Here is an 18252-nt window from a genome sequence, read left to right as displayed (position 1 = left end):
CCCCTACATTTACCCCTTCACCTAACACTACGGGCAATTTAGCATGGCCAATTCGCCTAACCTGCACATTTTTTGGATTGTGGGAGGAAACCGGAGCACCCGGAGGAAACCCACGCAGACACGGGGAGAATGTGCAAACTCCACACAGTCAGTCGCCTGAGGCGGGAATTGAACCCAAGTCTCTGGGGCTGTGAGGCAACAGTGCTAACCACTGTGCCACCGTGCCGCCCGTTAGATATAGAACTGGCTCGAAGATAGAAGGTAGAAGGTGGTGGTGGAGGTTGCTTTTCAGACTGGAGGCCTGTGACCAGTGGAATGCCACAAGGATTAGTGCCAGGTCCACTACTTTTCAACATTTACTTAAATGATTTGGATGCGAGCACAAAAGGTATAGTTAGTAAGTTTGCAGATGACACCAAAATTGGATGTGTAATGGACAGCGAAGAAGGTTACCTCCGAATACAACAGGGCTAAGGCAGACGATTGGCCTTACACAGTTAATGGTCAGGTCCTGGGAAGTATTATCGAACAGATGGACCTTGGGGTGCGGGTACACAGTTCCTTGAAAGCGGACTCTCAGCTAGACAGGGCAGTGAAGAAGGCGTTTGGCACACTTTCCTTCATCGCACTGAGTCCAGGAGGTTGGGACGTTGTATTGTAGCTAATCATGCCAGAGTAATATGTAACATTCTGGTTGCTTGTGGAAGGATGTTGTTAAACTGGCAATGGTGAAAGAAGAATGTTACTTGGTGGTTGAGCTCCAGGGAGAGGCTGTTTCCCCTGGAGCATCGGAGGCTGAGGGGTGACCTTATAGAGGTTTACAAAATTATGAGGGGCGTGGATAGGATAAATAGACAAAGTCTTTTCCCTGGGGTCGGGGAGTCTAGAACTAGAGGGCATAGGTTTAGGGTGAGAGGGGAAAGATATAAAAGGGACCTAAAGGGCAACTTTTTCATGCAGAGGGTGGTATGTGTATGGAATGAGCTCAGATTTGTCAAGGGAAGAATGTTGTGAGAAAAGGTTGAAATCGCGGCACGGTGGCACAGTGGTTAGCACTGCTGCCTCACAGCGCCAGAGACCCGGGTTCAATTCCCGCCTCGGGCAACTGTCTGTGTGGAGTTTGCACATTCTCCCCGTGTCTGCGTGGGTTTCCTCCGGGTGCTCCGGTTTCCTCCCACAGTCCAAAAATGTGCAGGTTAGGTGAATTGGCCATGCTAAATTGCCTGTATGTATTTGATGTAGGGGGGTGGGTTGCTCTTCAGTGGGTCGGTGTTGGGCTGAAGGGCCTGTTTCCACACTGTAAGTAATCTAATCTAAACAAGTGTCTGCAGAGTGGCCCCTTTTACCACATTACTGACAGACACGTGTGGGATTCCCGTTGTGTGCTGGACAAATTGGCCCGTCTTACCACAACCGTGACACGTGGATCTGGATTTTGTCTTTGTGACGGCGCCTGGATCTTCCTGCTTTCCTACTGTGTCCTCCTGTTGCCCATTCTACCAGGGCATCATAGTCTTGGAGAACAACGACCCCCATTTTTAGGACAGCCTGGTGTGCGGGAGACAGCCCTTCATTGAGAGCCTGAATGAATGCCTGGTCAGAGCATCTGCGGAAGCCCTGAGCATTCTTAGTAGACCCTAAAGAGTTGTTCCCCATATTCGGAGGCACCCTCCCCCTTCTGTTGTTTGGTTTTTGTGTTATTTTTGGCCAGTTGGTGGACAGTTTCTCCAGTACACACTGGCTTTCATCCTTAAATCTGCTGAAGAGCTCCTGCTGATCTTCTATGTCTGCTTTAATAGGGGTGGTCCATCTGCCTCTCCTATAATCTTGACTTCACTGCTGTGCAGCATCGGCTATGTCAGATACTAGACGCCACTTGTCCCGGAGGGCATGCAGCCCGGACTAGTTGGTGGATATCCCTTAAATGTAATTGGTTGTCCACCCAGATGGTATCTAATTCAGCCCAAAACTTTGCGTTATTACTGCAGGGCTGTAAGCGACCCAGAGAACCTAGAACCTGCGACAATTCACCTGGTATAAATGGCTTATAATTTGCATTTGCGTTAGCTTCTCCCCCACTATGAGTTACTGGGCCCAAGTAAGATCCTTGGAAGGGTTGTCCGATGGTTTTGGGGGCTGCGACCAGGCCCTCCCAGGCATTATAAGATGGCAATGATCCCCACTGACTATTCTCCAGAAACTGACTTTTCTTTTCCAGTTCCCTTAGTCGGGATTGAAGCATTTGTTTTTCCTCGGTCCATTTCTTTGTGGATTCCAAAGTCTGAACTATGATGGACCAAAAGAACACCTATTTTCTTATCTTTCTTTTCACCCACGAGCCAATTTCGCTGTTGAGCTAGGGTCTGGGACAGATCCCACCCACTCTTTCTCATCTGTCTAATGAGTGAATGTCTGTCTATCATATACTGGTTAATGAGAGACCCTAGAGGTCTCTATTGATCTCCCTGTCCTGCCAAAACATAGATAGGTTTATACTTACAGATCCTCTGTCGGTTGATCACATTTACCCACCAACCACGACTGCTGCCTGTTTTCCCACCGGCCGCGTCACACCTGGAATCGTTCCTATCAGAGTCTGACGGTACCTGTTTTAAGGAGTGATCATTTCCCCCTATCCCACTTATTTAACCTAAGCCTTTATCTCAAGGAGGAACAATCACATTGGTGTCTGAGTATGACTCAGCTCAGAGGCCACACAACAGACACTCTCTCATTCACTCTTACAAGATCAACAGCTTCTGTAGTTTGATCTGCTTTTGTCCGATATCCTGCCCGGACTCCTGGGAGGTGGTCACCCTACCCAGGACCGTGAACAGGAACCTGCTCACAGCACTAATTTGTTGTAGCAAAATTAATAAAACTCAAATGTAGAAGCAAGTCAGTCAAATTTATTAAATCAAAAACTTTGGGGAGGGACAGCGTGATTCTGAGTTGAAACTTTATTGCTGGAACAGCACAGCAGGTCAGGCAGCATCCAGGGAACAGGAGATTCGACGTTTCGGGCACAGGCCCTTCTTCAGGCGAAACGTCGAATCTCCTGTTCCCTGGATGCTGCCTGACCTGCTGTGCTGTTCCAGCAATAAAGTTTCAACTTTGATCTCCAGCATCTGCAGACCTCACTTTCTCCACAGCGTGATTCTGACCCTAACAGTGGGATTTGACAATGCCGTCTCTCCCTGAACAACAGGTACAGCAGTGTTTATAGTCTGGATGGCATGTACAACAAATTCCTCAGCGCTGCAGCTTTCTAAAGTCTCCATTTAAATAGTCAGCTCTTATATTCTTCCTGTCAAAGTGCAGAACCACACATTATATTCCATCTGCCAACTTTTTGCCTACTTACTTAACCTTTCTCTATCCCTTTGCATACTTTTGTGTCATTATCATCATTTGCCCTCCCACCTATTTTTGTGGCATCCACAAACTTGGGAAATTATGTTGATTGCAGCAATAGCTTCTGAGTGCCTACCTTCATTGGTACAATGTGTCACATTTGGAACGTGAAAAGCATCTTCATCTGCTGATTGTAAATTTTTCCTGTTCTTAATTTGTTCTGTCTTGCTGTGAACTTTGCATATTAGTTCATATTTATGCAGTTATTACTGTACAGCTGCACTGGTCTTCTCTTTCATTGTTCCTTGCTGCAGGCTCTGGCTGTGTCTTTTTGCAGAATTATTGCACTGATGTTACAGTGTCCTTTTGTACCACATGCCCTTACATAGGACTGATTTGCAGTGGGCGCATTAGACTGCATTTGTCACAAGCTTGTTTGCTTTTTGTCTCCTAGTTACAATGTCAATATTGTTAGCTGCACCTAATTCATGCAGATTGCATCAAAAACAGACATTGCTGGAATAGCTCAACAGGTCTGGCAGCATCTGTGAAGATAAATTAGATTTAACATTTCGGGTGCAGTAACCCTTCCTCGGAATGGTTCTGAGACCCAAAACCTTAACTCTGATTTCTCTGCACAGATACTGCCAGACCTGCTGAGCACTTCCAGCAGCTTCTGTTTTTGATTCTGATTTGCAGCATCTGCTGTTCTCTTGGTTCTCATGCAGATTGCCATTGTCCGGCCATACTGGCTTCATGTGTTTTGCTATCTTTTAGCAGTCAATGATGAATCAATACTGTTACCTGTGTATTTTACCAAAGGTCTTTTTGGAACATTTCAGCAAAGATAAAGTTGCCATAGTCTGAGCAAATCATAGGGCAGCTTCCTCATTGCAGAGAGAGGTGGCTTGTGTGAGTTTAACCTGAGGGTCACCATGTCTCAGACAAGAGAGGTTGAGAAGGTGACCTCAACTTCATGATGACCTTAGCTGGTCTGAGATTAAACTTTGAGACAATCACCAATTTCATTACCCAGTCCAACAGTCCAATTTCTAAGAAAACTCACATTCATCATACAAGATCCACAGACAAACTGATGTGTCAATTGCTAATGCTCTTACCTGTAGGATATCGATTCTAAGTGACAAATTTCTAAAATTGACTCATTAATACTCTCAGCTTCCATTTCTTAGCAGGCCTAGTGTTCAGATCGTCACAAGGTATTGACTTTGTGTAACCTCTTGTTATCGACTATATTAGAATGTTCATGTCTTGTTTAACCAGTTTTGCAGCTACTTGGTCTATGATGCAAATCTGCATAATTTGTTTAAAACATTTGAATTCAGATAAACCATCCACCTCCCAGCACATGATGAGGATTTGGTATCCATCCAGATGCTCTTTAGTCTTTTATAGACACTATTAATTAACAGGATGTTTTCAGTAATCTTGTTATGGGATCCACATGCTTTCAGTTGTGGCTGTATTGTGTTTTATCTTTTCTTATATGCTTTCATTGTACCCTTTTAGTGTTACGGTTAATGTTCTAAAGCTACTTGGTAGAGTTCATGACATATGCCTTAAACAAGAGGAAATCAGTGACCCACTTTGTGACCAGGGACCTGGAAGATGGGATGGTGCAGAAGAGGGATATCCACTTCCCCCAGAACTAACAGAGGAGACCACATTACCAGACCATTTCGGTCTGGTCTGAGGTCGCTGCCTGGGTCAATGCAGTCTCAGCTGTCCAGAGGAACTTCCAGTCCATTTTCTCTCTGCTATCTCATACTCACTATATCTCTGCTACTGCACCCAGGTCCCACCAAGGCTCATTCTGCACTATTCTCTATGTTACAACAACATCTTCCCTCATTTTATCTCAATCCCTCCCCCGAACCAACCCCCCTCCCCCACCACACACACATCCACACCCACACCCACCACTAACCCTGAATAACCTCTGTGCCACCTACTCACTCACAGGACACTTCATGACCTTTCCCCGACATCCACTGCCACCCTGTATTTACAGCTGTGTCAGCCGCTTCCATCTCACTTAATCCTTCCCTTTTTCTCATTCCAGGAGAAAACAGCCCACAACAGAACTGAAAGAACGTGGATGTGTGTTGGAATGCCTGACATTTAGTTCCTCAGTCATAGAGTCATAGAGTCTATCCTGACTGCAATGAGCAACAGATTCACCTTGCTCAAGCCCTTAGACTGGTAACAGATACTGTGCTTGACTTGCTGTACTGGGACCCCCTGCCTAAGGGGAATCTCCCTGCATTTGACAGGTGGCCAGTGGCTCAGTAGTTAGCAGTGTTGTATCATAACACCAGGGACCCGGGTTCAATTCCAGCGTCGAGCAACTGTCTGAGTGGAGTTTGCATATTTGTGTGGATTTCGTCTGGGTGCTCCGGTTTCCTCCCACAATCCAAAGATGTGCTGGTTAGATGAATTGGCCTTGCTAAATTTCCCATAGATGTGTAGGTTAGGTGCATTAGTCACGGGTAAATATAGGATAATAGGGTAGGGGAATGGGTTTGGGGGGTTACTCTTCAGAGGGTCAGTGTGGACTTGTTGGGCTGAAGGGCCTGTTTCTACAATGTCGGGATTCTATGATTCTTCTTAGACTCTGAGACATGGCCACTCAGTTGATGCACATGCTGTGTGTTTGGCATATACACAGCTGGCACCTCGTGGAGATGTGAGATTGATGTATGAAGGTACCATACAGCAATATGTCCACTCTCTTGACTGATCACTGCTGGCAAGCTGCCTGGTTTTGAGTCTGAGCTAAAAGACAAGCCAACAGTACTATGAGCCTTTAAGCTCTGACTGAGTGGGACAAGTCAGGAATGCTGTGAGCATTCAAGTGGGCAGAAAATGAGTGAGCACTAAAAGAGCAAGTGAGCAAGCAGCACTAAGATGCAGCCTGCTCCAGTGTAGGAGCTTAGGGTCCATTCCTGGCAACAGCAATACAATGAGAGGCGTAGGTGTGCTCCAAAGTGCAGTCGTACATACATGCATCAGAGTTGTACCATTATAACTGTGCCTGATACATGTCTGATGCCAATGTCTATGGGCATGAGGTACATGCAGCCACTGCCCATGGAGCATGCACTGGGACGTTGGTGTGGGGTATCCAAGTGGAGATTCAGAGCAGTATGTGTGAAGCTGGAGTCACTGAGTATCTGCTCTGACTTCCATATTGGGAGTTCTCAGCATCTTCTTTCAATCTTGTGAATGGGAGAATGGGATGAGATGAAATAATAACGAGGGTGATAATGAATTCATGTTAATAGGAATCTTACCCCTCGCTAGCAAGAATCTCATCTCATCATCCAGTACTTGGTTGGACATTTTGCTCTCGATGTCAGGATGGTACTCGTTGGTTATCTCATCTGAGTTTCTCAAATTTCTTGTTGTGGCGCATATTCTTAAGATTAGATTAGATTACATTACAGTGTGGAAACAAGCCCTTCGGCCCAACAAGTCCACACTGACCCGGCGAAGCGTAACCCACCCATACCCCTACATTTACCCCTTACCTAACACTATGGGGAATTTAGCATGGCCAATTCACCTGACCTGCACATCTTTGGACTGTGGGAGGAAACCGGAGCACCCGGAGGAAACCCACGCAGACACGGGGAGAACGTGCAAACTCCACACAGTCAGTCGCCTGAGGCGGGAATTGAACCCGGGTCTCAGGCGCTGTGAGGCAGCAGTGCTAACCACTGTGCCACCGTGCCGCCCTGAAGGAATTGGGAATATTCTGCCTCAGAAGGTTTTTGCTTTGTTACAATTTAGATTTGCTTTACTTTGTCCAGTTTGGAGCTGACTCCCAATGGCACGTTAAATTTTAAATATTATTTTGAAAGAATGGTTTCAGCTGGTTGCCTGCCCAGTTTTGTCCAGTTGAATGTTTGCGGAATTGAATTTTATTCTCTTCTGCTTTCTGCACTTATTTCCTTTTGTTCTCTGTAATGTAAGAATATTCTCTCTTCTGGTGTTCTCTGGAACCTTATCCCTGAAATCTTCAAACTTATATCTGCTTCTTTGTTCGACTTTTTAACTTTAAAAAGAAGAGGTGACTTGATTTCATGTATAAGATTTTGAGGGGTTTAAACGTGGAGAGGATGTTTCTCCTTATGGGAAAGTCAAGAACTCAGGGTGAATGTTTCAAAACTAGGTGTTGCCCATTTCTCTTTCTCAGAGGACTGAGAGTCTTTGGAATGTTCTTTTTGAAAAGGTGATGGAAGCAGTTTCCTTTGACATTTTTATTAAGGTAGAGGCACAGAGAATAACACTAATAGATAAAATCTAAAAGATTGGAATCCTGGGGACAAACTGGGGAAACAAAATATCTGGTAGAATGCAAGAAAAATCTTGGATGCAAGCCAGAGAAATGTTATCAGAAATTGCCTTGGAAATGCCACAGTAGTCTAGAATGCTAAAACAAAAAATGAACTAGTTTGTGCGTGTATTAATGTTGAAGTTTAATCTGTCTGTGTTGGATCATTAGACGTGGAGCAAATGTAAAACACTCAGCTAGTCTGTTCTGCCATTCAGTGAGATCATAGATAATATGTTAATACTCAACGCCACTTCTGGTCATTTTCCCATAACCTTTGATCCCCTTATTGATTAAAACTCTGCCTATCTCAGCCTTGAATATACTTAATGGCCACAACAGTCCCCTGCAGTAAAGAGTTGCACATATTCACTACCCTCTTAGAGAGAAAAAAAATCCTCCTCATCTTTGCCTTAAATGGGTAACACCGAACTCTAAGATTGTGCACCCTGATCCAGATTGTCCCAGAGGGGGAAACAATCACATGGATATAAAGATTACACTCAGCTCAGTCAGGGTCCCAAAGAGTCGTTCAGTACTGATATTTTCTTCTATTGGAAGGATGTTATGAAACATGAAAGGGTTCAGAAAAGATTTACAAGGATGTTGCCAGGGTTGGAGGATCTGAGCTACAGGGAGAGGCTGAACAGGCTGGGGCTGTATTCCCTGGAGTGTCGGAGGCTGAGGGGTGACCTTATAGAGGTTTATAAAATCATGAGGGGCATGGTTAGGATAAATAGACAAGGTCTTTTCCCTGGGGTCGGGGAGTCCAAAACTAGAGGGCATAGGTTTAAGGTGAGAAAGGACGGATTTAAAACGGACCTAAGGGGCAACTTTTTCACACAGAGGGTGGTGCGTGTGTGGAATGAGCTGCCAGACAAAGTCATGGAGCTGGTACAATTACAGCATTTAAAAGGCATCTGGATGGGTATATGGATAGGAAGAGTTTGGAGGGATATGGGCCAAATGCTGGCAAAATAGATTAATTTAGGTTATCTGATCGGTATGGACAAGTTGGACCGAAGGGTCTGTTTTTGTGCTCTACAACTCTACGACTCTGGGCAGGGATGAATTCAGACCAGAAAGCCTCACTTCAGATATAAAGCCTGGTTTCTCATTGTCATTTTAATCATGTTTTCTTAATGTGTATTTCACAGCAAAACAAAAGACAAATTCAGTTTCAATGCTTGGGACTGAACTTGTGTTAATTTAAGAAATGATCTGAGAGAGGGTCATGATTGAGACTTCTTAAAAGTGTCAAAGAATAGAATATTTGGCCAGGTCACTGAAGTTGGATTGACTTAAGGATGTAAGTAAAAAATTAAAAAGTCTCCAGCAAGACCTCAAATTAAAAGGATTGACCTTCAACCTGAGTCTGAAAGCCCAAGTGACTTGGTCCTGTATGTACTTACTGTCCATCCACCGGTTCCTTCGATTTGCAATTATATCATCTGAAGAATTGAAAAGGCTATTTATTATGGCTTCATTGGGTAGTTCATCAATTTAAAATTGTTACAGAATGTGAAGTTGGGAGAAATTTCTTGCATAAACCATGCGTGCCATGTTGCACAGGTTATTTAATGGAAAGTTGATACATATATGAAACAGTTGAAGATACAGAGACAGTGCCAGAGACCAGGGCAGTGGAATTGACTTTTCATTATTTCTGCAAAGAACCCACATCTGATGGGCTGACAAGTATCTTTCTGTGCTTGTCAGTCTTAACTTAGATTGCCTTTAAAAAAATGAATGGAAATAGACTTGCTTCACCATTCAATATAACGATGACTGATCGTCAGCTTTGTCTCCACTTTCCCAACCATACCCCAGATCCCTTGGTTTTCTTAAAGACCAAACATTTCACTCTCTGTCAACTGGCAGAGGTATTCACTGACATCTTCAACAGTAAGTTGTGTGCACAGCCCAGATCATCATGAATGCCAACCTTCCATGCATGGACTCCATTTACATGATCCGTTGCAGTGGAAAGGCTGCCAACATCATCAAAGGCCCCTCCGACCCCAGTAATGCTCTCCTACAACCTCTTCCATCAGGCAGAAGATACAGAAGCTTGAACACACACACCAACAGGTTCAAGAACAGCTTCTTCCCTACTGTTACATCCCTACTGTTACATCAGCTTTATTTGAAATTACAGAGTCCATTCATCAGATGAATGGACTCTGTAATTTCAAATAAAGCTGATCTTGCCTAGCACATGCCCTGTGTGATGTAACTTGAATGCCTCTGTCTAGTTTCTTTTCACTCTATGATCTGCCTTTGCTGCTTCAAAACAAAGCTTTTCACTGTACTTAGGTTCATGTGAACAATAAATGAATGAATCAATAAATCAATCAAATATATCCATGGAGCATCTACAATAATTAGGGATCAAGAATTTCCATGAGTAAGGAACTATTTCCTAATTTCATCTGAAATAATCAACTTACCCAGGGTAGGAGGCTATATACAGATGGCTCAGTGGTTCACATTGCAGCCTCAAAGTGCCAGATTCCAGTTTGATTCCAGCCTTGGGTGGCTCTGTGGGGTTTGCATGTTCATCCCATGTTTGTGTGGGTTTCTATTGGGTGCTGTGATTTCTCCCTGCATTCCATGTGCAGGTTAGATGGATTGGCCATGGTAAATGCAGGGTCATGGGGATAAGGTGGAATGCTCTTTGGAGGGTTGATGCAGACTCGATGGGCTAAATGGCCCCTTTCTGCACTGTAAGGATTCTTTGATTTTTTGATTACTCTGCTCAACAGACTCTATGCCTCTCCTGTTAAACCTGTCAAAACCTTGCCAGTGGAGTGAAATCACTTCTCATTCATCTAAACATTAGATAACATATAGCTAATTTACTCAACCAATTATCATAGAACTATCTTCTCATCTCAGGAACCAATCCTAGTAAACCACTTTTGATGAATGGCGCTAACAGTATTTGGCCCCAGTTAGAGAGTCATACGGCTTGGAAACAGACCGTTTGTTCCAACCAGTCCACTCCAACCATAATCCCAAACTAAATCCCAACCATAATCCCACCTGGCCCATATCCCTCCAAACATTTTGTATTCATGTACTTGTCTAGTTGCCTTTTACACATTGTAACTGTACCTGTGACTGTCACTTCCTCTGGCAGTTCATTCCACACATGCACCACTCTCAATGCAAAAAACATTGCCCCTCATGTCTTTTTTAAATCTCATCTTAAAAATATGTCCCCTGGTTTTAAAATCCCCCATTCTTTGTAAAAAGGCACCTACCATTCACTTATGTATACCACTCATGATTTTATAAACCTCTATCAGGTCACCGCGCAACCTTCTATGATCTAGTGAATAAAGTCCCAGCCTATCCAGCCTCTCCTGATAACTCAAACCTTCCATCCCCAGCAATATTCTGGAAAATCTCTTCTGAACTCTCTCCAGCTTAATATCCTTCTTGTAAGAGGACAACCAGAATTTTTGATCGGAAGCAATAGAACAAAAGTTTGGATGGTTGTGGGAAGTGGAAAATTTTCTGTTTTTGCAGTAGAGATTAACTTTAACAGTTTGAGTTCATAGTCAACTGGGGTGAAGAGACCGTGACTGGAACAGTTCCATTATGTAATGTGGTGATTTTTTTTCATTCATTCACAGGATGAGAAAATTGCTAGGCCAGCACTTATTGAAGCGTTAACCACATTACTGCAGGTCTGGAATCACAGTTGAAATCACTTCTCCTTCATCTAACCTCTAGGCAATATACAGCCAGGTTACTCAGCCAGTCATCATAGCATCACTTTCTCACCCCAGGAACCAATCCAGGTAAGGATGCCATTCTCCTTCACTGAAGGACATTAGTGAACCCGACAATCAAAAATGGTTTCATGGTCATTCTTAGACTCCTGAATTCAAATTCCACCATTTACCATGGCAGGATTTGAACCAGGTCTCCAGAACATTATCCAGTCTCTGGATTAATATTCCAATGGATAATACCATTATATCTCCAAGTGATATTAGCTCTATGTGTGCCTTCATGAACCTTGAAAAATTGCCAAGAAATTTAAAGGGAATTTTTAAAAAGTAGTTGATTTAAAGTATGCTTTGATATTAAACTGGCTAACAATCAAGACAAAACATTCCTCGGCAAATGTTGGACAGTTAAAAACTTGCTTTGTGCCATACATAGGGGTGAGTAAGACAATGACTAACTTTAATAATTTGAAAATCACACAACACCAGGTTATAGTCCAACAGGTTTAATTGGAAGCACTAGCTTTCGGAGCGACACTCCTTCATCAGGTGGTTGTGTTTGAGCTGAAAGCATGAGAGTTTCATTGTTATCGGGCTGTAGCAAATAAAGACAGGCAATATCAAGTATCTAAGAGGCAAAAAATGCATAGACAGACTCTTGATGCCACCATACTGCAAGGATGTAAATGTGTTGGAGAGAATGCAGAAGTGGTTTATAAGAATAATACCTTAAAAGAGGAACTCAGCCTCTCTCTATAGCCAAACCCTCCAATACCAGCAACACCCTTGTAAATCTTTTCTGAACCCTTTCAAGTTTCACCTATAGCAGGGAGACCAGAACCGAACGCAATATTTCAAACGTGGCCTAATGAATGTCCTGTACAGCTGCAACATGATATCCCAACTTCTATATTCAAGGCACTGACTAATAAAGCAAGCATACCAAATGCCTTCTTCATTACCCTGTCAACCTGCACCTCCAAGGAACTTTCGAGGAATTATGAACCTGCACTCCAAGGTCTCTTGGTTTGGCAACACTCCCCAGCACCTTACCATCAAGTCTATAAGTGAAGAAGGACTTATGCCCGAAACGCCGATTCTCCTGCTCCTTGGATGCTGCCTGACCTGCTGCACTTTTCCAGCAACACATTTTTCAATCTATAAGTCCTGCCCTGACTAGCTTTACCAAAATGCCACATGCCATATTTATCTAAATTAAATTCCATCTGACCCTGCTTGGCCCATTGGCCCATCTGATCAGAGTCCCATTGTACTCTGTGCTAACCTTCTTTGCAGTCCACTACACCACCAATTTTGGTGTAATCTCCATACCTCGTAGGTTAGTGAGGAAAAGCAGTGGGCCCAACACCAATCCTTGTGGCCACCGCAGGTCACAGACTCCATTCTGAAAAACAACCCTCCACCACAACCCTCTGTCTGGTACCTTCATGTCAATTTTGTGTCCAAATGGCTCGGTCTCCCTGGATTCCATGTGATCTAACCTTGCTAACCAGTCTACCATGTGGATCCTTGTTGAACACTTTGTTGAAGTCCATGTATGGTAAAATAGAGCAGAGTCAGCATTGCTTTATCAAGGGGAAATCATGCCTGACAAATCTGCTAGAATTCTTTGAGGAAGTAACAAGCAGATGAGACCAAGGAGAACCAATGGATGTTATCTCCCTGGCATTGATCAAAAAGGTTCGGACCACACAAAGATTTCAATTTCAACACACACTTTATTTCAGTTAAGCCAGTGAGAGATCAGTAGTCAACACCCCAGAGAAGCAATCAAGCCATTAACAGATCTCTGCCCTCTAGCATAAAAGTAGTATATTTTATAGTCCTCATGTGCATAACTAATTCACTTGTTCTCATTCCCACATATTTAACTTTACTACTTCTAGTATAGTTCTCATAAGGCAAAGGTAGAGAAGCAAAGTAGCTGATTTAAATGTAACTACATCTAGTGCTATTCACATAATTCAAAACAAAGTTATTGACTTAAATGTTATTACATCTGGTACTGTTCTTGTAAGTCAAAAGTAGATAAAGCAAGGCAGTTAACAATGCTGTATTGATTGAAACTAAAAACATCCTAGTTCTAGTACTGGGAAGAAGTGTATACAGGCACATCTCCAAAGTTATGGAAAGGCGCTTGCATTCTTCTACTTTGTAATTCTCACAACCCCTGTGACTGCAGCTTCCATTTTGAATTTGTAAGGCAAACCATTATTGCAAATACAGACTTTTAACCATTGATTCTCCAATACTTTATCATTCCCTTCTTTTGATCATTTTACGATCAATCAGGTCATTCCTAAAGCCTATAATGAAAGCAATCAGATATCAGTGGCCATAAGCATCTGAATGCAAGAATGCAGGTAATTACAGTAAGTATGATAATCCTGAAATGTAACAACATGCCCCCAATATTCCCAAAGAGACGCCCAAACGGCCACCATCCTGTGTTTTTACTGAACCCATGCAGGCCGTAGTCAACTTCTCCGATTTTCTGGATCTCCTGGGTAACGTGCTCGGAGAGGTCAGTAATATTGGTGGATTTGTCAGGAATGTAAGTACAACATATCCTATATAACATGATCCCACAAGTATGAGGGAAGCCACAGATTGGCTTTGAGTTCGCAAATAAAATAGATGCTGTTATAGGCGGTTAGGCCAGAATATCCGCCCGTCCATGGATTGGGAGCAGGATCATTCCAGAGGGAGCCTTATAAGACATCAGTCTTATTAAGGACAGCGGACCAATCAAACAAAAGGTAACCAAATTTCATTACGTTTTGGCTAGGTCCAATCCATGGGATAATGAACGAGCACCAACTAGACCCTATACAAATGTAGAAGTTCCTGTCTTGGCTAAATAGTGTTGCTATTGGTATTGTTAAGGTCTACCAAAAAAAAGGGGGTAGATGGGATCTGTTAGAGCCAGATTGGTACCAATCTCTGAATAGAGTCATATCGTACCCTGCTGACCACCATTCTCGAACATCCTGAGTTTTATCAGGATCACCTGAAGAGTTCCAGCGTATTCACCATTCGGCTATCTCGGGCCAGCTAAAGGAGACAGGCCACAAAGGAATAGCCCCTGTGAATAGGGCAACACATGACTATATACCCAACAATCAGTTTATTTTCCTGTCATATGGACACTTTGATAAGCTAAATACAAAAAGGCATTCTTAGTCTCCTTAGTCACCCTCCCAGGCACATAGAGGTGTCAGTCTGAAATCCTTCTGCTCCCAAAGTGAAATCCCCAAAAGTCACCAAAGTCAGCTGGATCCAAAGTAGTTTTCTTCCTTAATCCTTGTCTGTTCCTTCACTGACTCATTTACAGTCAGTTCTATTGATCCAGCGGAGTTGTCCTTACACTTTCACAGTCATGGGGGTGGTCAGCAACGCCTGAAATGGTTCTTTCCATCTTGGCTCCTACTTACGCCGGTCCCAGTTCTTAATCAGGACAAAGTCTCCAGGTTCTAAGTAAGGTAACCTCCTTCAAGCAAATCATCACCCTCTCAATAGATTAGATTACATTACATTACATTACAGTGTGGAAACAGGCCCTTCGGCCCAACAAGTTCACACCGCCCCGCTGAAGCGCAACCCACCCATACCCCTAAATTTACCCCTTACCTAACATTACGGGCAATTTAGCATGGCCAATTCACCTGACCTGCACATCTTTGGACTGTGGGAGGAAACCGGAGCACTCGGAGGAAACCCACGCAGACACGGGGAGAACATGCAAACTCCACACAGTCAGTCGCCTGAGGTGGGAATTGAACCCGGGTCTCTGGCGCTGTGAGGCAGTAGTGCTAACTACTGTGCCACTGTGCCGCCCACTTGGCATACCCGTGACTGTAGACTTTGAAGAGTTTCGGTTAACTAATGCAGATATTTTCTCACTTCCTCCCCTAGAATATGCATATCCAATCTTTCAGGAAGGGGAGATCGGACTACCCCAGGTCCCCTTGATGTCCATATGGCCTTCTAGAGACAATCTCAACGGAGACAACCATGGGACTACTTTAAGAGCTTACTTCGAGTGTCGGGGCCCTCCATTTCTGTCTAGCAGCAGGAAGAGCGGGGGTGACGACCAGGTAAGGTGAATCATTGCTTTAAGACTTACCTCATGAATAGGTGAAGCACATGCTGAGCAGGAGCAGACATGGGACTGCTTAGTAAGTGAGGTAATATATTTGGGTGGTTGCATTACCTGAAACACTACTGAGACACTGTCTCCCATCCATCCTCTTCCTCAAACCAAAACAAAGTTCTGTGTGCTGGATTGGTAAGGTAACTAGTTTTTTTTTATTCTTTGTTTTTGAATAGTCTCTTTGGGAATTTAGAATTATGGGATCGGAGGTTAGGGCAGTTGAGTGTTCCTTCTGCAGAATGTGGGAGGTAAGGATCACCACCTGGGTCCCTGCTGACTGCATCTGCGGGAAGTGCCCCCAATTTCAGCTTCTCGAAAACCGCTTTAGGGAACTGGAGCTGGAGCTGGATGAACTTTGGATCATACGGGAGCCGGAGGGGGTTATTGAGAGGAGTTACAGGGAGGTCGTCACACCTCAGGTACAAGTAGAAGATAATTGGGATTGCAACCGGGCATCAGAGCCGCCCCGCATTTGCCACGGGACTATGCCTACATCAGGAAACGATAAGAATTCATTTTTGTGTTTTAAACAGCAGTCGCAGCTTTAAAACCCACAAAAACTTAGCAGCTGCCGGTCTGCCCACGTGACTGGGAGATAGGAGACAGAGGACAGAAAGAATCCACACTAGAAGCAGATAATACCTGGACCCGTTTTACATAAACCAATTAGCACCCTATTGTGCGTGCCCTGCAACTCTCCTGGGACGGCAGGAAACAGCCTATTCGCACCTACTCCAGTGATGATGGGGAACTATCATCCCATTCATCCTCAAATCCCACACATCCTGACAACTAAAAGTATATAATATGAAGCTGCGCGCGGGAACAGCAGAGCAGCCGAGATTCGGACCTTGGTTGGTCTCCGTCGGCGTTACTGCAGTAATAAACATTACCGATTGTTGAACCGCGCTCTGGGCTCAGACTGATATCATTTCATCCGCGCTAACAATTGGGGGCTTCGTCCTGGTTAACGACGGCTGCTGGATCCCTGCGACGGCACTGGGTGAGTATCTTTACTCTTTTACTTCTCGCGTAAAAGTCTCCCAGTGCCCCGCAAGGGCCTTCACTGCCGGCCGTTATCTGAACCTGTGAACAGAGTGAGTCCGGCAGTCGTGTAACGGTAGAGTACTCTTTAAACGTGTGTGTGTGTGTGTGTGAGTGATCCTTCGCGGGTGGGCGATTGGAGTCGGGGAACACTAGTAAAAGTGTGTGTGATTATTATTATTGTCGTTTATTGTCAATGTGCTACTGTGACTGACGGACTATCCTTGGACTGACGACTTTAGGTACGAGACCCCGACAGATTGACGCCCCTGTTTAAAAACCGACCAAACAAGCCTTCCTGCAGTGGGAGTTAGGGGACCCCATTGTACGTTGAGCCCGGTTTTAGCCCTTTCCTTGCGTACGCGGTAGAGGCTGGGAGGTCTACGCGCGCTACAAGAAGGGAAGTCCTCCAAACCAGCCCGAGACGCGGGGCCTTTGGCCAACCGGCAGTTATACGCTCTGCCGATTGACCTCGCGGTCCCGAGGTATTGGCCTCTGTAGGATCAGGCGCGGTTAGGTCTGACTTCACGCACCCCCCCTTGCACTCGGGCCCCTGGTTCATGCCCAGTGTTTGTGGGGTACACACGGCCGCTGAACGTCAGGCGGTGAGAGAGAGACTCACGGAAACCCGGGGTTGCGTGCTCGGGAATCGACATGCGCCCCGTCTGTAACTATTCCCCCCTGCCCAGGTTGACCCGCGGGGCTAGGGTTTGACTTGAAGGGGGTGGACTCCCCGACTGGGAGATTAATAAGCCAGTGCCAGCAACATCCCTAGCAAGCCTGCTAGCTTTATTTTAAAGTAGCTTCTGTTAAGTTACACCCGCTGCGCCCCTACCATGGGTGGGAGCGCGGCTGAAGACCTAGATTGGGGGCCAGAGGGTTCCCTTACCCGTTTTATAGCTGACAAGAATAAGAAACGTATTAAGGCTATGCTTCATTTCAATCCTGATGAGTGCAAGCCAAAAAGCTTCAACCTCATGTCTCTTTTTAGACATGTTTTAAGTTCAGTACTACCAGACAATTATTTTTACAAGATGGTTACATTTTGGGGCTGTCAGTAAATTAGGGTAACATAGAGGCAGATTTGAATTTCACCGACAGCAAACTGGATTGTTAAGATTAAAGGTGTCCCTTAGTTGTTTTCATGGGAAGGTATTCACACTTGTAGACAATGGTAGATTATGTTAAAAGTGAATAGACTGTTAGTCTCCAAGTCTCAGGTATTGAGAATGCCAGACTATAATTTTTTTTTTGCTTTAAATTAGTTACATGAGTCCAATAGTTGGAAACTAAAGGTTAACTAATGAACATTTCTATCTGGCTGGATACAAGAAGACATCCCAGAAGTTCACAAGTTAATCTGCCAGAATCGAAGAGGAAGCCAAATAGCAAAGTTAACAAGAACAAATTTCTATATTTACCTTGCGGGAATGCCGATGGAACCTCATGCTCAAATTGGAAAGCCCAAATTTTTAAGGATTTAAAATGAGGCTGCAAGATTTGCTTAACTTGAGCTGGGGAGATAATGTCCAGGAAACTGCTGGAAAGGAAGAGTATTAGCAAAAATATGACAGAACAATTAG

The 18252-nt window shown here is 44.3% G+C and overlaps 1 long non-coding RNA gene across 4 annotated transcripts in view; it reads left to right on the top strand.

Annotated features, from left to right (window-relative positions):
- Positions 1-15816, top strand: part of LOC122557992 — a 53805-nt gene extending 37989 nt beyond the window's left edge. For 2 of the 4 annotated variants that reach the window (XR_006314037.1, XR_006314001.1), the window contains exons 4-6: positions 5438-5577; positions 11353-11520; positions 15388-15816. This is a non-coding gene — a long non-coding RNA (uncharacterized LOC122557992). The remainder of the gene's footprint in view (positions 1-5437; positions 5578-11352; positions 11521-15387) is intronic. The other 2 variants (XR_006314031.1, XR_006314013.1) reach the window with 1 other exon arrangement.
- Positions 15817-18252: the final 2436 nt, after the last annotated feature.

Source organism: Chiloscyllium plagiosum, chromosome 1, assembly GCF_004010195.1.
Source record: "Chiloscyllium plagiosum isolate BGI_BamShark_2017 chromosome 1, ASM401019v2, whole genome shotgun sequence".
Taxonomy (NCBI): Eukaryota; Metazoa; Chordata; class Chondrichthyes; order Orectolobiformes; family Hemiscylliidae; genus Chiloscyllium; species Chiloscyllium plagiosum.
This window is presented reverse-complemented; position numbering and strand designations above follow the sequence as displayed.